This window comes from Melanostigma gelatinosum (assembly GCF_949748355.1).
Source record: "Melanostigma gelatinosum genome assembly, chromosome: 9".
NCBI lineage: Eukaryota > Metazoa > Chordata > Actinopteri > Perciformes > Zoarcidae > Melanostigma > Melanostigma gelatinosum.
This window is the reverse complement of record NC_136642.1, coordinates 2,488,565-2,506,540: the sequence shown is the minus strand read 5'-3', so window position 1 is coordinate 2,506,540 and position 17,976 is coordinate 2,488,565. Positions and strand designations below refer to the sequence as shown.

The following is a 17,976-nucleotide window of genomic DNA, read 5'->3' as shown; positions in this document are numbered from 1 at the left end:
CCTAGTGACAGAATCCACTCAACAACCCCTTACGGTTTTAGCAAGAATTAATCCTAGCCGTTAAAACCTAACCTGGCATTTACCAAGAGCACGGATCCATAAGAGGGAAGCTGCCATAACCGACGCGACTGGTGGGAGCGCCCGGGGCCAGGACTGGTCTCTCGGCCGAGTGCGCTCAGACCGGAGGAAGCAGGGTAGACGTCGGGAGTAACGGCAGTTAGCGGAGCCAGGCGAGTTCCCTCGCCAGAACACCAGCTCGAGAATCTTTTAATAGAGAGCTGAGTCAGTAATTAGCCCCGTATCGGGCCAGAAGTACCCAGGATCTAACACGTGGCGCCCAACGTGGGGCTCGACGGAAAAGGAGTACGTTGAGTCTAAAAGAAGAACCCCGGCAGCCAAGAGAGGCTGTCGTTCGTGTACGAAAAGACCTGAGGTGAGGCGTTGGGGTAGAAAGCAAAGCTGCCCAAGCCTCGAAGAAGTCCGATTGCGAAGACATCCACGAATCGAAGCTGTGTGTGGTATTTACAGGCCAACACAGGAGAATCCGCAGGCGACGGGGAGCATCGACCAGACTCGCCCGACCTGTAGCGGGACCAGAGCCTGATCCCATCCCTTCCTCAACGCGCGACGAGAGGCTTTGGGAGGAAGGCGACTCGAGACAACAAAGACAAAGACAAAGTCCAAGATGGAAGTATCACCCGGCGGATCCGATGGCGGCGGAGGTAACCCAGCGGGACGAGCCAGCGGCACTGATGAAGGAATCGGCGACGGAGGCAGCCCGCAGACGGCGACGACTCAGCAGGACGTGCCAGTGACATCGCCCCTGGACCAGGCAGCAGATAGCAGCGGGAACCAGGGAGAGAGCGACGCTGGACTACAAGGAGCGACATCGGGAGAACCGACACCGGAACCGAGACCGGGGCCACAACACAGAATCAACGTCCAACATCAGATCATCCTGAATGGCAGAGGATGGGACACCTGGGACAAATCTGTTCAACAACACCTGATCGTGCTGCATGAAGAAGCAGATAGGGCGAAGGTGGGCGAAAAAGTAAAAGACAATTGCGAAAGGAAGGGGGGTTATCTTGCTCCCCTTGCCCTTGAGTCAGGACTGGTGGCGGCAGTAGTAGGGTGTGAAGGACCCCCGAAAAGCAAACCGAAGGTAGCAGAATGGCTACGTTGGTGGCTGGAGGTAATGAAAGTCATTAAAGGAAAAATAGTCACCGTAATCAGCCCGTCAAAAGAATACGACTCAGTCGTGAAGATGCTGGCCGCAGAAATTGTAGCGGGGGCAGTGACTATACAGAATAATGTAAAAGCCACCCCCCGCCACAAAGAAAGTCAAAATGAGCGAGAAGCCATAGCGGCATACATAGCCGAACAACCAAGTTACAACGCGGTTCCCCCCGACGATCAGCTCAGCACCCAAGGGACCGAGGTGCACACGGACTCCTCCGCGGGGGCGTCCTCGGAATCCGACAAAGGAGACGGACAGGACAGCAGCGGCGACGGGGAGATCTCGGAGGAGGACGAAGTGAGGGACGACTCAACGCTGGACAGAAGCGATGCGTACCAACTGCTCCCGCCCTCCATGCAATCCGGAACTCCCGCTGTAGTAAGACAGGTCCTGCAGGACTACAACGGCCCAGTGCCGGGGAGGCACAAAAAAGCTCAGGGTAAGACAAGACACGTTCGCTCCCCGAACCCAGAAGAGCATCTTCAAAAATTGAAAAAAATGCCCGAGGGGACCAAAAAATATGCAAACCAGACAGGGTTAACCGCATATAACCACTTCGGAGAGCCTTGGGACATAGACAGCCATGGACTGGTTGTCTTAACCAACTCACATCTAAAGCCTCATATCTCCCGGTTCAGAAAGAGTCTGGTAAGAGAGGCAGGCAGCCCCTACAAAGACGAACTTGAGGGGCGCCTCCAGGGATATAGACAGAACCAGGAGGAGGTGGTGGTTACGAGCGGCGGAGCATCAAGCCATTATGCGGTGCTACACGTACCGATCGAAAGATATGAGGATGGCGAAGATCAAGACGCCTATCGGGACAACATAGAGGAGGCATTGGAAAAAGGTGTCACCCGAGCGAGCGAGTTGTCCTTCAAAAGAGTCGTTATATGTAACGACGGGGCCCGGTCCGGCAACCTACCATGGGAGGTAGCAGAAGAAGCGGCAATGAGGACTCTGCACCTCCTGATGAAAGCTTCCCACGGGTGGAACAACATCCGCGAGTTGGTGATAGTCACCTCGGTGGCCCAATACCACGAGAGAAAAGAGAGAATACTGAGACCCCTCTTCAAAACTGAGGGGCCAAACAACTGGAGGGCAGCACAGCCGAAATACGAGGACGAGAACGCCCCAGTTGTGAAAGCAGTTCTGCCACGGCTCCCGCAATCAGCAAGATTGAAGAAAGAAACCAGGACGGAGCAGAGGAGCTACCAGGAATCAACACCCGGTCCCTCAGGACGGGAGGAGCGACGTCCACAGGTCAGCTCAAGCCAGGAAAAGCCTCCAATGGAAAGAAGAACTCCAATCCCCTCTCCCCGGGCAGTAGCGGTGCAGACAGAAGAGGAAACCCCCGCGCCAACCAGACCACCACGGGGGATCACCAGCCCAGCAGAGTCCGTCGGCCTGCAGACAATGCGCTACTCCGGAGGAGGAGAAGCGCCCATGATAAGGTTCGAAAGTCCCGGCGGGATCAGGGAGAGTCCCAGGACTCCACAGAGAACGCCAGAACCAGTTCAGCCGGTCTCGCCGTCAGCAGAACCAGAACGAGAGGCGCAGGAAGAAGCCGCAGATGTAAGTTCAGATGAAGAAGAAACAGCGCCAAGCCTGACTTCAATCGAATACGAGGCTCCGGGAGGAATAACCGACCTGAAGATGGGAAGCAGAAAGGGCAAGAAGAACGCGCTGCCCCTAGTTTCAGTGTGCACGGCTTCGCAGAAATTCGCCAGGGACGAACGTTACGGGCCCATGACCACCAAAGACGGAAGAAAAGCCTATGCTCCAGAGGTCGGTCAATCAGGTTATGATGTTCCAGAAATATGGATGCACGACCTCGAGGGATTGAAAGGAACAATGGTCTACGCGACAAAAGGAGAATGGGCGAATTTTCTAATGACCCCGACCTACGGCTCCCTCGCAACAGCCACGGAGCTAACGGGTAACTTTCGCACAGGCTTTGTGACAATCGTGTACGACGTCATGTTGAGACGCCTGAAGAAAGCAGCCTACAAACTGGCTGCGGAGGAAGAAAAAGCGCTGCGGCATGACATCTCGGACAGCGAAGACGAACAGCCACCTCAAGGGCAGGGCCTCGCACGAAGCAGCTGCCCCACCACCGCTGAAGAAAATGACTGCATAACAAAGATGCAGGCTTCCACCCAGAGCTTTGGTGAGTTCAAAAAGATCAAGGCGATGGTGACAAACCGAGACCCAAAAGAATCGGTGCAAGAATATCTGACGCAGAAATGGCTTATGGTAAAAGCTAGCTCCACAAACGATGAGGCGAAAAGATTGTGGCTGGCTCATGTGACGGACCAACCGATGGGTCCCGAAGAAACCGCGGAACAGCACTACCGAAGATTAGTGCTGGAAGACTGCGAAGACGAGGAGTCACACATCGACAAGGCAAGGAAAAGCTTAGACAAAGGGCAAACTCTCACCCAGGCATGGTACGCCTTGCGACAGGCGATTCCGCCGGACAGAAGTGTGCAAGTCCTTAGGAAGCTGACAAAGGGCCTAATGAATGACATCGATTTTGTGACCCTAAACATCAACAAAAGTACCACCGAACAAATCCAAGAAACAGTAAGAAAGTGGGATTTGAAGAAAAAACACTTGGAAGAGAAAAGAGAAAAAGGAAACCAGCCGAAGCCGCCGGCTCCCAGGCCCTCGTATAACAACGCGAGGCCCGCCGAGGGACCCGGTCCCTCACAGACACAGAGAAGGCAGTCGGGAGGATTCCAGAGGAGTCCACAAAACTACCAACGTGAGCCAGGATTCCGGAGGAATTCTCAAGGCTACCAAGGCTACCCGCGGGAGCAAGGACCTCAGAGGGGTCCACAAGGCAACCAGAGGGAGCAGGGAGCTGCAAGGCAAGAAGGCTTCCAGAGGCAGGGCGTTTACCACAGGGCCCAGCCGGATCAACAACAGGAGGGGCCACGGCCCCCACCAGCCAACAAGAGCGGTTTTCTCTCTTCCGAGGACTACAACAAGCTGACGACAGAACAGAAACAGGCCCTTCGTGCCTCCCGCATGGAAGCTGGGAGCGAAGGGCAGAGAAAGTAATGGCTAAGCGGGCGCGGGTCACAGTGGATCATGCCTATTGGGTGGGGGACGACATATACACCGACGTGGATGGAATCCCCTATCAGGTAGATACTGGTGCAGAAGTGTCGATGACCCGCAAATGCCTTGAAACAAAAGGACACCTGACTGTTCAACTAGCCGACGGAACCATCAAAAAGATTCCGTTTGGCGTCTGGAAAGGAGTTGTATGGGCTCTAGGACCCTACAATTTAATGACAATAACAGACCTAAAAGAGCTGCATAGCAGCCCAGAGAATCGAACCCCAATACAGAAGCGACTCAGAATTCTCGGGGCAAAACTAATCCAAATGGGATCATTATCACAGGAGTGGTACAAACCGGTGGACATCCCAGAAGTGACCAGGCAACAAATCGAAGACAGCGACCTTTCCCCGGAGGGAAAAGAAACGCTAAAAGACATACTTTCCAAAGCCGGAGTGGCTAGATTCAAAAATGACTGTGGAGACATGGGTGCGAAGTACACCCACACCATAGAAGGGGGTGTACACCCGCCCGTCCGCCAATACCCCCTGAATCCAGGGGCAGTTGCAGAAATGGACCTAATAGTCACGGAACTCAGCGAACTAGGAGTGGTGCGCGAGGAGCCAAATCCCATCACCAACAGCCCGATACAGGCAGTCAAAAAGCCTGAGTCATCGGGAGGAGGATGGCGACCTGTTATCAACTTCAAGGCCCTCAACCGCAGGACTGTCGCCAACCGCGCCAGCCTGATCAACCCCCAAGGGACGCTGAAGACACTAAGACTAAAAAGGTACAAATCCTGTATAGATCTGGCAAACGGATTTTTCTCGTTGAGAAAAAAAGCCTCCCAAGCCTCCCAAGGCAAGACAGCGTTCACCCACAAAGGTAAAGCGTACGTCTGGGAACGGCTACCGCAAGGCTACAAAAACTCTCCGAATGTTTTCCAGTCGGCCGTAATGGACATACTTGACGGCCTCGAGACAACAATCTACATCGATGATGTATTCATTGCAGATGACACCGAAGAAGAACATCTGGAAAAATTGAGAAAAGTCACAGAACGACTAACAGCAGCAGGCTTGAAATTGAATCTGAAAAAATGCCAATTTGGACGATTCCAAGTGAACTACTTGGGGTTCCAGGTCTCCAACGACCTGGGACTCTCGGACGGATTCCGGGAAAAAGTGGAGCAGATCGACCCGCCAACCTCGCTGAACGAACTACAGAGAGTGCTGGGGCTCTGCAACTACGTTAGGGACCATGTCCCTAGCTACCAGAAGTATGCAAGACCACTGTATGTAAAACTACGAAAAGAAAAGCCAGAAGAAGCCCACAAGAAGTGGGAATGGACCGCAACGGATCAAAACAGTTTGGAAAACCTGCGGACAGCCATCAAAGAAGCTTTGCGGCTGGAGCCACGAAGCCTTACAACAAAGCTGGTGGCAGAGGTCAGTTGCAACGACGATGACGCAGTGGTAAAAGTGTGCAACGAGGGCGGGGGAATAGTCACTTTGTGGAGCTACACCCTGTCCTCCGTGGAAAAGAAATATCCAGCAGAAGAGAAGGAGTTGGCAGTACTGGCAAGATATTGGAGCACTCTGAAAGACCTTGCCCAAGGACAGGGCATCAGGGTCCTCACGCAAAGCCAGGTCCATCGATTCCTAAGAAAAGCCACGGTAGAGAGCACGAAGGCGACGAACGCGAGGTGGGGACGTTGGGAAGACATCCTGCTGGACCCAGACCTCGAAATCGGCCCTGCACAACCCGTGAGTAAGAAAAAGACGACTCAGGACGAGAAGCCATCCGAACCGATAGAGTGGACTCTATACACCGACGGCTCGCGAAAAGGACAAGACGACAAAGCCTACTGGGGCTTCATTCTCAAGCACAATGAGAAGGAGCGCTTCAGACAACGAGGCCAAATCCCCGGCAGTGCCCAGACCGGGGAGGTAACAGCGATACTGGAAGGTTTGCTCGAGTTAGAGCGAAGAAAGGTGAAAAGAGCTAGAGTCATAACTGATAGTTATTACTGTGCTCAGGCCCTTAATGAAGACCTGTCCATATGGGAAGAAAATGGTTTTGAGAGTGCTAAAAACAAGAAAGTAGCTCACGAAAACCTATGGAGAAAAATAGCCAAATTGCGGCTAACAATGGAGCTCGAAGTGGTGCACCAGAGGGCCCACACGCGCGCAGGAACTCATTGGCAAGGAAACGAAGAAGTGGATCGTTTCGTCCAGATGAGACAAATTGTCTTTGTTGGGATCGAGAAGTGGGAAGATTTGCCCAAAGGACGGGTAGTCCCAGAAGAGAATGTGAAGGAAGTGGTGCAAGCAGTGCATGGAGCACTTGGACATGCAGGCACCGTTCCAACACGAAGGGAACTGGAAAAGCAGCGACTCTGGATTCCTGAAAAAGAAGTCCGCAGAATCCTTCAAGACTGTGAGTTGTGTGGTCGATACAACGCAGGAAGGAGAGGACAAAGAGTGGGAGGACTCACCATTAAAAGTACCGTACCCTGGGGTTCTATCTGCATGGATGTGGCAGGACCCTTAGGGGTACCGGGTAAATGTGGAGAAAAGTACCTGTTGGTGCTAGTGGACTCCATGTCAGGGTATGTAACCACAAAAGCAGTAAGAAAAGCTAATGGCAACAGTGTTGTTAGCATGCTGGACCAAGTCTGTGGCTACTTAGGATTGCCTAAAGAGCTCAGGACTGACAACGGAACGCATTTTCGCAACGCAAAAGTGGACCAGTGGTGCCAACAGCATGGGGTAATGAGGATCTACTCTCCCCCATACACCCCCCAGGCTAACGGGGTGGTGGAAAGGACCATTGGCTTGGTGAAAAGTTGGATTGGTAAAAATGCCAACTCGAGAGAATGGAGCACTAAGACCCTGGAAATCGCCAAAACCCTGAACGACCGCTACCGAAGTGACAGGCCCTCCCCTGCGGAGGAGCTGATGCGCCGCCCCTTCACATCACAGGAAGTGGGGCGGGGCTCAGAAGACAAAGAGCCCAAGCTTGAGCAAAAGGTGCCACTTCGAGTAGGACAGCGCGTCTGGATTAAGGCTCAGGTCGGTGCTTCTAACTCTGCAGTCAAAGCCAAGTACGATAAATCAGACATAATTGTCAAGATTTTGGACAGTAATACTGTTCAACTCAAGAAGAAAGGAATCCAAGGAGTAGGGCAGCTGAAGCCAGTTCCGTACTAGGAGAAAACCAGGAACTCAAGAATGGCCACCAACATACAAGCTTTACCACCCTTTGTCAGAGTGGCCAATGTCAAAGGGGTGGTTAACATGAGAAGGAGTACTACGGGGCTCTGGGCAGGAAGAGCCCTGAAGAAGTTAGAATATGCGAAGAAAGGCTTTCTCTCGGAAGAGAAAGAAGTGTTAACATGGAGAGAAGTCAAGAATAACTGTGTGGTCTGCATGGAGCCGACCACCCTGGACCTGATATGGCAGGGACCCGGAAACCAGAAACCTCTCCGGGTCACAGGCCGAAGAAAAGAATTTAACCATATGACCCATAAACCAGTGAAGGTTTTGGATGCATATGTATGCGGTTTATGTCGTATAGGCATGTTACCAAGGTTGCACTTCGTCGTCCAGTGGGACCTGCGTGGGACGAAGCTGAACCTTAAGGACTGTGTCTGCCAATGGGATGGACACAGGCTGCACCTCTGTGCGTATTGTTCCGTACTCCAGCAAAATGGAATGCTGGTGCGTGCTGGAACAGCCGACGGATGGCAGGTGAGAAAGTTTCTTCAGCCAATACAAACCCTGGCGCCCGCCTCATGGGAAGGTGAGGGTGCTGCCGCTCCGGTTGACATGATTCCCGACGCGGAGACTGGGACACCCTCGGCACCATCTATGAGCCCACTCGACGGTGACCCACACGAAGCAAGTGGAAACCGTAGTGATGTCCCCATGAGATCCTGGTGGGAGTCAGTGCAAAGGAACTGGCCATACAGCCCAGCTCAGGCTGAAGTTACCAACCCACCACTGGCTTCCGTACAGATCCCAGCGGCCTTCAGGGTCTATCGCAACCCTGATGACCCAGGCTACGCAGCCACCGCAGCAACCTTACCCGATTCCCGCTTAGAAATGGCAACGCGAGAGGGGTGGCTGGGGCCCTGGGAACTCACAACCTGGCGTCTGTTAATCGAAGATGTGTTTTGTGATCCTGATGTGCCAATACATGAGCTTGCCCCGGTGCCAACAGAAGCTGGTGCTCGCGGCACAAATCTCCAGTATACCATCACGGATCTGGATGCCTTCCACCACACCGGTGCCAGGACCAAGGAAAAGAGTAAGATTTTCACGGTCACCCCAGAGGGGTGGCGCAGAGACGGTGTTATGCAACTACCGGGCTCCTGGGCGGCCAGAGCAGCAACGCCTACATGGGAGGCCAGCACAATGCGCGTCATGGTGACGCTGAAAACCGTGATGGTTCCATTCGACGGTGTGTACTCCGTTGGGGTGGAGCTGACCAGAGCGGATGAGGCGGTGCCTCCTCCGAACCCACGCGCAGACGCAAAGGGTTTGACCGCTTGGGCACGGAAGTCATTTCGCAAACTGCAGCGGGGTGGAAAGCCTCGCAGTAGCAGCACTTAGAAAAGTATAGCTGCTGGAAAAAACGGAACTTGATTGTCAACATGTCGCTGCCAAACCCACCAAACAAAGATTGCAGGGAACTAAAAAGTGTCTCTCTGTCTCTCCTCGAACAAAAAAGGCCATATCTGCAATTGCCGAACGAAAGTGTCTATTTGGACAGACCCCTACGCGATTTTGCATACCGAAGAGGCCTCTGTGGATCCGGCGCCTATTTCTGCAGCAATGGCGATTATAGGCGCTCTTCGGACCTGTCCGTACCCGGAAAGGCGGATTTACTGCCTGCTTTTCGCACAGGATGGCAACTCCAGTATGACAGAGCCATGGTCCACTGGACCCATCCATGGCTGTTGCAGCCAGTCCTCTGTTGTCCTGACCAGTCCCCCTGGATCCTGAATACCGCTTTCATCCCATTCAAGGGTCTACAGCTGAAGTTGCGGTGGGGTCCTAACTATGCTGATTATTTGCAAGACGAATATGTTGATCTTTGGCTGGGTGAAAATTTGATCTGGACCACCAGCCCGGTCATGCAGCGCCTCATAGCGCTCCACGTGAAAAACAGCGAGCGCTGTGTAATAGAGAACCAAGACATGCAGTTGCGTACGGTGCATTACCGCCTGCCAGGCCTTGGCCCATCGAACCCGGACCCATGCCTGCGCATGTTTGATTTGCCTCGTTCCAGACTGCTTAATTGGAGGCTCGCCCTGATGGATCACTCTGAAACGTGGGCTAAAGTGACGGAGCTCCAAATGGACGACAGTCAGCCGTTATACGCATCTCTTGCCAAAGTCCGGAACCTTTGTGCCCCGGTGCCCGGGCAGGTGTACGCATGGGAGCGGCTCGGAAAAAATGGGGTGCCCGAGGGTTGGACCCCCCCATGCCCCACCTCGTTCCTCGTCACCTATTACCAATGGGTGTGGCGGGGGCTGGACTTAGCCATTGGCAGATACCCATCGGTGCTATATCACCAGCTCCTGAAGGGCAGGATTAGTCAGTGCGATCCTGACTCTCCCCCGCGCCTCAGCTCCGGCTGCCTCGCTCCTCTTCCAGAAGTGATACCGAGCAGAGCACTGCAGAATCCAAGACCATGGATCTCCCGCTACTTCACGGGAGAGTTCATGAATTTAGGCGATCCTCAACCTTTACCCCCGTCTCATTAAGACGCCGCGGCAAGCGACTGGACCAATCAAGTGAACGACCTCGGAATGGAAAACGACTATGGCTTTGCTTAATGGCTAAAGTAGTAGCAGTATTAACAGGACTATGCCTTGTCCTGGCTATACTGTACTACTATGGTAGTATCCCATGGGCCCTCACTCATGTGCGGGTGTCCTACACTACCACAAAGAAGTTCGACCAGACATGCTGGACGGTCGACTCTGGAACGATCGTTCTCTCCCAACTCACTGGACAGAGGAGCCCCTCGCCCCGGTTGGACCTTGACGTTGGGTCTAATGCAACCGGTCAAGTCCAAGAAGGGGGTGGGACGGCACCGAACCTGACAGCTACTATCATCGCGTGGATGACTATCTGGGAACAGAAAATCAACGATTCAAAAATCAACGACACGGGTGAAGAAACGGACTGGGCGAGCGAATTCCAGAAAGAATTAGAGAATTCAACATGGAGTATCTACGCTAGGAGCGGAGATGAAGATTACGGTAATGATGAAGAAAACACAAGAAGAAAAAAGGGCACAGTGTAATTGGATCTACCCCGAAAACGGTGTCCCAGGCTGGTACTGTTCATGGGCATGTGTCTCATGGGCAGAGCAAGGGAACGAGGGATACTGGAAACCCGAGGTAACCTATGCAGCGAGCCATCGCAATGATACGTGTTTGATGATTTTACCGGCAGAAGGAATGTTCTGGGGACACTACAATCTCACCTGTGAGGCCACACAACCGCGGCGAAAACCACGACGGTTTAAAGCTAAAGTGAGGCCACTAGGTGCCTCAGGAAACACCACACTAGGTAACTCCACCGACTGCCTGCGGAACAACCTCACCAGCCGAGCCGTGAATGACACGCAGGAGAAGGAAGAAGAAGAAGAGGAAGTACAACCTACGGCTTCAGAGACGGTTTCAGAGGAAAAAGAAGGGCAGCCGCAGCTGCCACTATTCAAGTCAAGTGACAGTCTTCGGAGAAATCGGAGCAGGAAATGGACAAAGCACTGTAAAACCAACAAGCTCCCTCTCCTAGATAGGTGCTTCTGGAATGTGTTCTTTTATTGCGAAGGTCAGAATTACTTCGTAATAACTCCGGTAAACAAACCCCAGTATCAGGCTCATAAGTTCATCTATCTACCCGAACCTAATGCCCGGCACGAGGCCTGGCTCAACAACACCCTGCCGTGGATATGGATCACCGAGCTAACGCATTTCAAAGGAGCCTTCACGGAGGGATACTCCAGAGCCAGCTACGGCCTTTTGGGACCACGGACAACCGACATGTATGTACAAAAGCTGCCGAAACCCGAGGAGTTAATGACAGCCCCAAGAGGGGATTTCCAAAAAATTGACACTTGTGTGACCAACAAAATGTTCATCGCTCTGAATGGAACAGAGTATCTAGCCGACGGCGCCTCCCCGAGATGCACACTCTGGCAAGAGTGGTATCGGGCTTGGGGAACGTGGCTATATGACTGCACAGGCCTGAAGACGAACCAGACGATCAAAGGAACCCTGCAGGCATGGAAAGAGGCCCACACTCGGGACGACAGCTCAACCTGGTGGGGCCTACAGAAGGATGAAGTGTTAGAATGGGTGGTGCCATGTCTAACTCAAACCAACAACTACTGGGTGAAGTATCAGTACCTGGCCACAGTATACTCGAAAGAAAGAGACATCTGGCCTGGGGTTTGGAGCCGACCAGAACCATATATAGGCCCGCGGCCCTGGAAGATGGAATGCAACCGAGGAAACACGACCTGCAACATCAGCCTGGCCGGGGGACATTGTGAGACTGTGCCAGGATGGGAAGACCATTGCCAGACCCACTATGGAACAGAATATGAAACCCACGTGCAAGAGGTAACCTGGGTGAAGGATAAAGACAAGAAATGGAGACGGTCAGGGCCTCTGACCAGCAGCTGTACCAACTTAATCCTGGGCCATCGCATGAAAGACAGAGTGAACGTGAACGGCCAAATCATTCCCCCAGTAACCGACCCTACAGTCTTTCTAGCTGAGGGCCACGCCTTCAGGAAAAGCCTCTGCGAGGGTAAAGAAGACAAAGGATTTGAATGGGTAGGAGCTAACCGCCTCTACGGGAACGGAACATGCTACGAGCCAGAAGAACACTGGCTGAGTTGCGGGAGCGGCCGACGAGAACACGAGTGCAGTTGGATCGAACTAACGGGCGCCTCCATAGTCGGGACCGCAACCATCGTAGTGGAAGAAGTGGCAGGGAAGATTGGAGAAGGATTCACGGTCATAAAGGGATGGATGGGGAGTTTGTTCTCCTGGCTTTGGCCTTATTTGATGATGATAGTTGGAATTGTGATCTTGGGCCTGATAATCTGTGCCGCCATTAAGGGCGGGGTAGCAGCCACTGTTGCCTCGTGCTTTAAGGGGAAGTTGAAGGAAAAAGGAGAAGTGAAGAAGGGACTCCTCCCACGAAGGAAGGAGGAGTCCACCCACCTATAAAGGGTGAACAACAGGAGCGCCATAGCCATTGCAGACCCGGAACCTCAACCAGGAGCCTCATACTGAAATAAGAACGAATAAACCTAAGAAAGCCAAGATGACCAACATGACCAACACCACAACCATTGCACCTCCAGGCATGAACACCACTTATCCCCCAGGCATGACCACCTTCGGAGTGAGTATGACCAACACCACAACTATTGAACCTCCAGGCATGACCACCTTCGGAATGAGTATAACTGAAGCATTGCAGAACTCCTCCGACACAGCACGCAGATGCAGGCCATTTATTCGCTTAACCGACCTGGACTTTTGGGTCCTTGAGATCATATGGTTCTTCTACTGTTGCATGGGCGAATGGTCCATGAATCAGCCGCTAAGAATACTAGCCCTGGCTGTAGGGTGTCTGAAAACAGCGATAGAAAACATCTATCGAGGATCGCTGTGGCTTACCCTGTCATGGTTCGCTACATACCTCCTGGGGAGAATCCACATAGACTCTACTCGCTGCGGTCTAGTAAAGGGTGGAATGCTGATCATCTGGATGGGAATCGACGTCGCTGCAGTTTTCTACAACCCCCTGAAGATGGTCTCGGCTATCGTCGAGGCCATGCTGGCGTTTGCGGCCCTGACGTATCTCGTGGTCATGACCATGGCTATGAAAGAAAGAGGAAGAGGGCGTTGGCTCCACAAGATCGGCGCCATTGCTCTTTGGGGCATAGGTTGGGGCATAACTGTCGCCATCTACTGGTCGGGTTCTGAATCATCAATCGGGATAGCAGCCTGGCTCATGCTGTATGAGCCTTTGTTTCCAAGAAGGGTTAGGCCTACAAGCCCAGGCCTAACACCTCCTCCAATGGTGTTGGCATCTCCATGGCTGCATTCTCTGGCTGCACGGCGCTCTGCAAAGCGCTCCAATAATGAGAGGGGGCCTTAAAAAAGAATGAAAATAAGACCACCCCCTGCTTGCTAAAGCTTGGCTTGTAAAAATGCGCTGAAAAATGTAATGATTAATGAAGTCTTTGTGTTCAACAACATTCAGGAGGAGGTCTGCTGTGTCCGCTGTGGGATTCCTCCGGAGCTAATGTTGCACCTGTGGGAGGTAAACCAAGCCCTATGGTGCACCCAATGCTACCTGGGGCAATTCCCGATAGGAGCAGCCAGCGGCCTCTTCTGCAAAGGAAGTACCCCTTATATGCCTGCGATGAATGTAGTCGACTGTATGGAATTAGAGGCTAAAGCAAAACCAGTGTGGACTTCTGCTGGAAAAACCCCACCAGAGGTCCTGCTCTATGCTGATGGTGTATACTGCCCAGTATACACAAAAATATGGGCGTACCCTGATGGCATCCGGGTGTCCAGCACCCACCTCACCGATGGCCGCTTTGTCGTCATTGGACCACGCCTGCCCGCCCTGCAGTATCCAGAACCAACTCCAGAAGAAGATGACGACACAGCAAGCATCACGGGTGTGGAACACCGGGACGTGGGTAGCCAGACAATGGTCGCAGGGATAGTACCAAACCTAATGGGAATGTGGGGATACGACGAGGACTGTGGCGAGCTGGTGGAGGTTCTCCCTGAAGGATTAACAGTTTCTCGCGAGGATGAGGACAAAGCATCAACCAGCCCCGTCCCTACTCCGGCCTCCCTCTCCCCTGACAGCATTCTGAACCAGAATGTGTTGGCCCTGGTACTGAGCCTGGACGAGCAGATGAAGGACGCCATAGATGACGATGAAGATGACAACGCCCTCCTGGATCTCCAGCCACCAGGCCTGGAAGGCCTGATGGTGCTCGACAGCTGGCAACACGAGTCCGAGCCGGAAGATAACGTTCTCATCATCACCGCCGAGGACGACGACGAGTTCCTAGAGGATTACCTGGGGCACAGTGCGGCAGCTTGAGACCTCAAGAAGGGGGTGTCAAGAAGAGTTGACCTCTCAGAGCTGCCTCGGTAACATGTCGACACATTCAAGGGAGAAGAAGTCAGGCTGTGAGCACAAAGCATATATTCAAAGTTGAAGTGTAATCAAACAGATAAAATGTATGAATAGAATAACGAAATGTTTTAATCAATTATGTAACAAATGTTTAACTGCATAGAAGTGATTTAAACAAATGTAATGAATGTTTCTGTGTGTTCTGTGTGAGACTGGAGCTGAGATAGAAATGTATTGGTCAAGAATGACATTGCTGTAATCAAGACCAGATGTTGGGTGTAGTCGGGGGAAGAATCTAGAAACTGATGAAATAAATGAGTCATACAGGCAATGTTCGGCTTAACGCCCTTTCCAGAGGGAGGGGGGATGAGTCATGGACCAAACAGGTGGGGGCTGATCACAGCCCATATGAGGAATATAAGGAGATGCTTGCGGACAGCAAGCTGGGATTTCATCGCGGATGCCGTCCAAGTGCATCGGAAGAAGATACTGACGCCTGCAACTGATGTATTGAGGGCTTCGTCTCTGTTCACGGAAAAGAGACCTCTGTTCGTGGACATTGAGATTGAAAGACGAAGTTTCTGCCTCTCCCCACTGCTTGACTTTTAACATCTGGACAACGGAGAAGCCGCAGCAGCCTAGAAAGACTTTGTACTGAGTTTTGAGGACTGTTGAACAGGCTTCGCTGCAAGAGCAGGAGGACTGAGGGTCCGGCCGGACCTTCGCTCCTAACAACTCCAAAAGAACCTTTTCATCGCACCATTGAACATCCAGCTCCAACCGAGCCGTCTCGGCGACTAAAACTAATGAGTATAATCGAAGAAGAAAATTAAATTGACTAATCATGTGTAGTGACATTTTATGTGAGCTGTAGCTGTAACCCTTGCAAAACTAACTAAATATAACCTGCAATAAATATCTAATCTGCATTTAAAGTGAAATTCTCAAGTGCATTAATTTGCTGCAGTAGTAAAGAGTTCCTCGTGACAGTAAAAAGTTAAAGCTATTGTATGTCTAACAACTGAGTTCTGAAAGGTTATCCTAGTGACAGAATCCACTCAACAACCCCTTACGGTTTTAGCAAGAATTAATCCTAGCCGTTAAAACCTAACCTGGCATTTACCAAGAGCACGGATCCATAAGAGGGAAGCTGCCATAACCGACGCGACTGGTGGGAGCGCCCGGGGCCAGAACTGGTCTCTCGGCCGAGTGCGCTCAGACCGGAGGAAGCAGGGTAGACGTCGGGAGTAACGGCAGTTAGCGGAGCCAGGCGAGTTCCCTCGCCAGAACACCAGCTCGAGAATCTTTTAATAGAGAGCTGAGTCAGTAATTAGCCCCGTATCGGGCCAGAAGTACCCAGGATCTAACATCCTTTATACATCATCCATCCATCATCCTTTATACATCATCCATCCATCATCCTTTATACATCATCCATCCTTTATACATCATCCATCATCCATCCTTTATACATCATCCATCCTTTATACATCATCCTTTATACATCATCCATCCATCATCCTTTATACATCATCCATCCATCATCCTTTATACATCATCCATCCTTTATACATCATCCATCCTTTATACATCATCCATCCATCATCCTTTATACATCATCCATCCATCATCCTTTATACATCATCCATCATCCTTTATACATCATCCATCATCCTTTATACATCATCCATCCTTTATACATCATCCATCATCCATCCATCATCCTTTATACATCATCCATCATCCATCCATCATCCATTATACATCATCCATCATCCATCCATCATCCTTTATACATCATCCATCCATCATCCTTTATACATCATCCATCATCCATCCATCATCCTTTATACATCATCCATCATCCTTTATACATCATCCATCCTTTATACATCATCCATCCATCATCCTTTATACATCATCCATCCTTTATACATCATCCATCATCCTTTATACATCATCCATCCTTTATACATCATCCATCATCCATCCTTTATACATCATCCATCATCCATCCATCATCCATTATACATCATCCATCCATCATCCTTTATACATCATCCATCCATCATCCTTTATACATCATCCATCCATCATCCTTTATACATCATCCATCCTTTATATATCATCCATCATCCATCCTTTATACATCATCCATCCTTTATACATCATCCATCCATCATCCTTTATACATCATCCATCATCTGACATCTTTCTCTGTTTGTTTTAATTTCAGGTTATGAAGTGAATGTTGAAGCGGCAGTTTATCCAATGATTGAGACCAGCACTCCGACCGTGTTGGACCAAACCGAACCGGCGCGCTGCACCGTGTGCTGCTGTACGCTGGCACACAAAGTCCTCATGGTGCTCTTCATGGTGCTGCTGATTCTCGCCATCTTGTTTGGGAACTTGGTGACTCTGGCTGTGGTTCTCAGGACCAAACACTTCCACACGCCGCAGGGATACCTGAAGGCGTCCCTCGCCGTGGCTGATCTGGCGGTGGGGATATTCGTGGTGCCGCTCTCCGTCTATCTCATGGTGACCGACTCGGCGCCGGAGTGGACTTCATACAACTCGCAGTCGGTGAGTTTCCACCCGTGCAACGTCATCGGCCCCATCTTTGCCGGGTGCACCTTGGTCTCCATCACGACCATTTCCCTGCTGACGATCGAGAGGAGCATCGCCGTGTTGAGGCCGCTGCACAAGGACTCTGTGATTACGCGGAAAAGGACCACGATCCTCATCGTCCTCTCCTGGGTGGGGAGCTTCTTCTTGGCGGTGTCTCCGATGGTTTTCAGCAGCGAGATCGCTCTGGAGTACAACTCCTGCAGCCGGATGTGTAATTACGCGCTGGGCACCATCGGCGAGTTCCCGAGCCAGGCCTGGAAAATCCTCCTCCTCTTCCCGGTGTTTGACTTCACCCTCCTCGTGGAACGGTGGTCATTAACATCATCTCTCTGTCCAGCATCAGGCAGCACTCGAGGCGGAGGAAACACCTGGCCGGGAGAGAGTGCCAAAGCACCACCAAACCTACTTTCTCTGACATCAAAGCAGCCAGAACAATTGGGACGCTGACTGTGGCGTTCACCGCCTCATTCACCCCCATCGCCGTCTTTGTGGTCGGGAATGTTTTGGGGAATAAATGGTGCAACTTTTCCTTTTTTGCCTTCTGGATTTTAGCCACCAACAGTTGCTGGAATGTCATAATTTACAGCGTGAGGGCTCAGAAGTTCAGACTTTGCGCTTACAAGCTCCTCATGCCTTTCCTGAGAAAAAACACAACCAAAGGCTAAAATAATTCAGGAACCAAAGACTTGAGTTGAGGATCATTTAGCTGTTTGTTTGTCACTCAAAGTCTTTGTTCAACACACACATTGTGTGTCTGGTTAGGAGACATGTCTGCATGTTTTGTGGATTGCTGTTCTGGAGATCCGTCAGTAAAAAGCTTGGTATCGTAAGTTCACC

General features: G+C 51.6%; 1 pseudogene across 1 annotated transcript; it reads left to right on the top strand.

The window, feature by feature from the left end:
- The first annotated feature begins 16,782 nt into the window (after positions 1–16,782).
- LOC306782206 (beta-2 adrenergic receptor-like) lies at positions 16,783–17,870 on the top strand (annotated as a pseudogene). Its single transcript has one exon. The product of its transcript is annotated as a beta-2 adrenergic receptor-like (transcript).
- Positions 17,871–17,976: the final 106 nt, after the last annotated feature.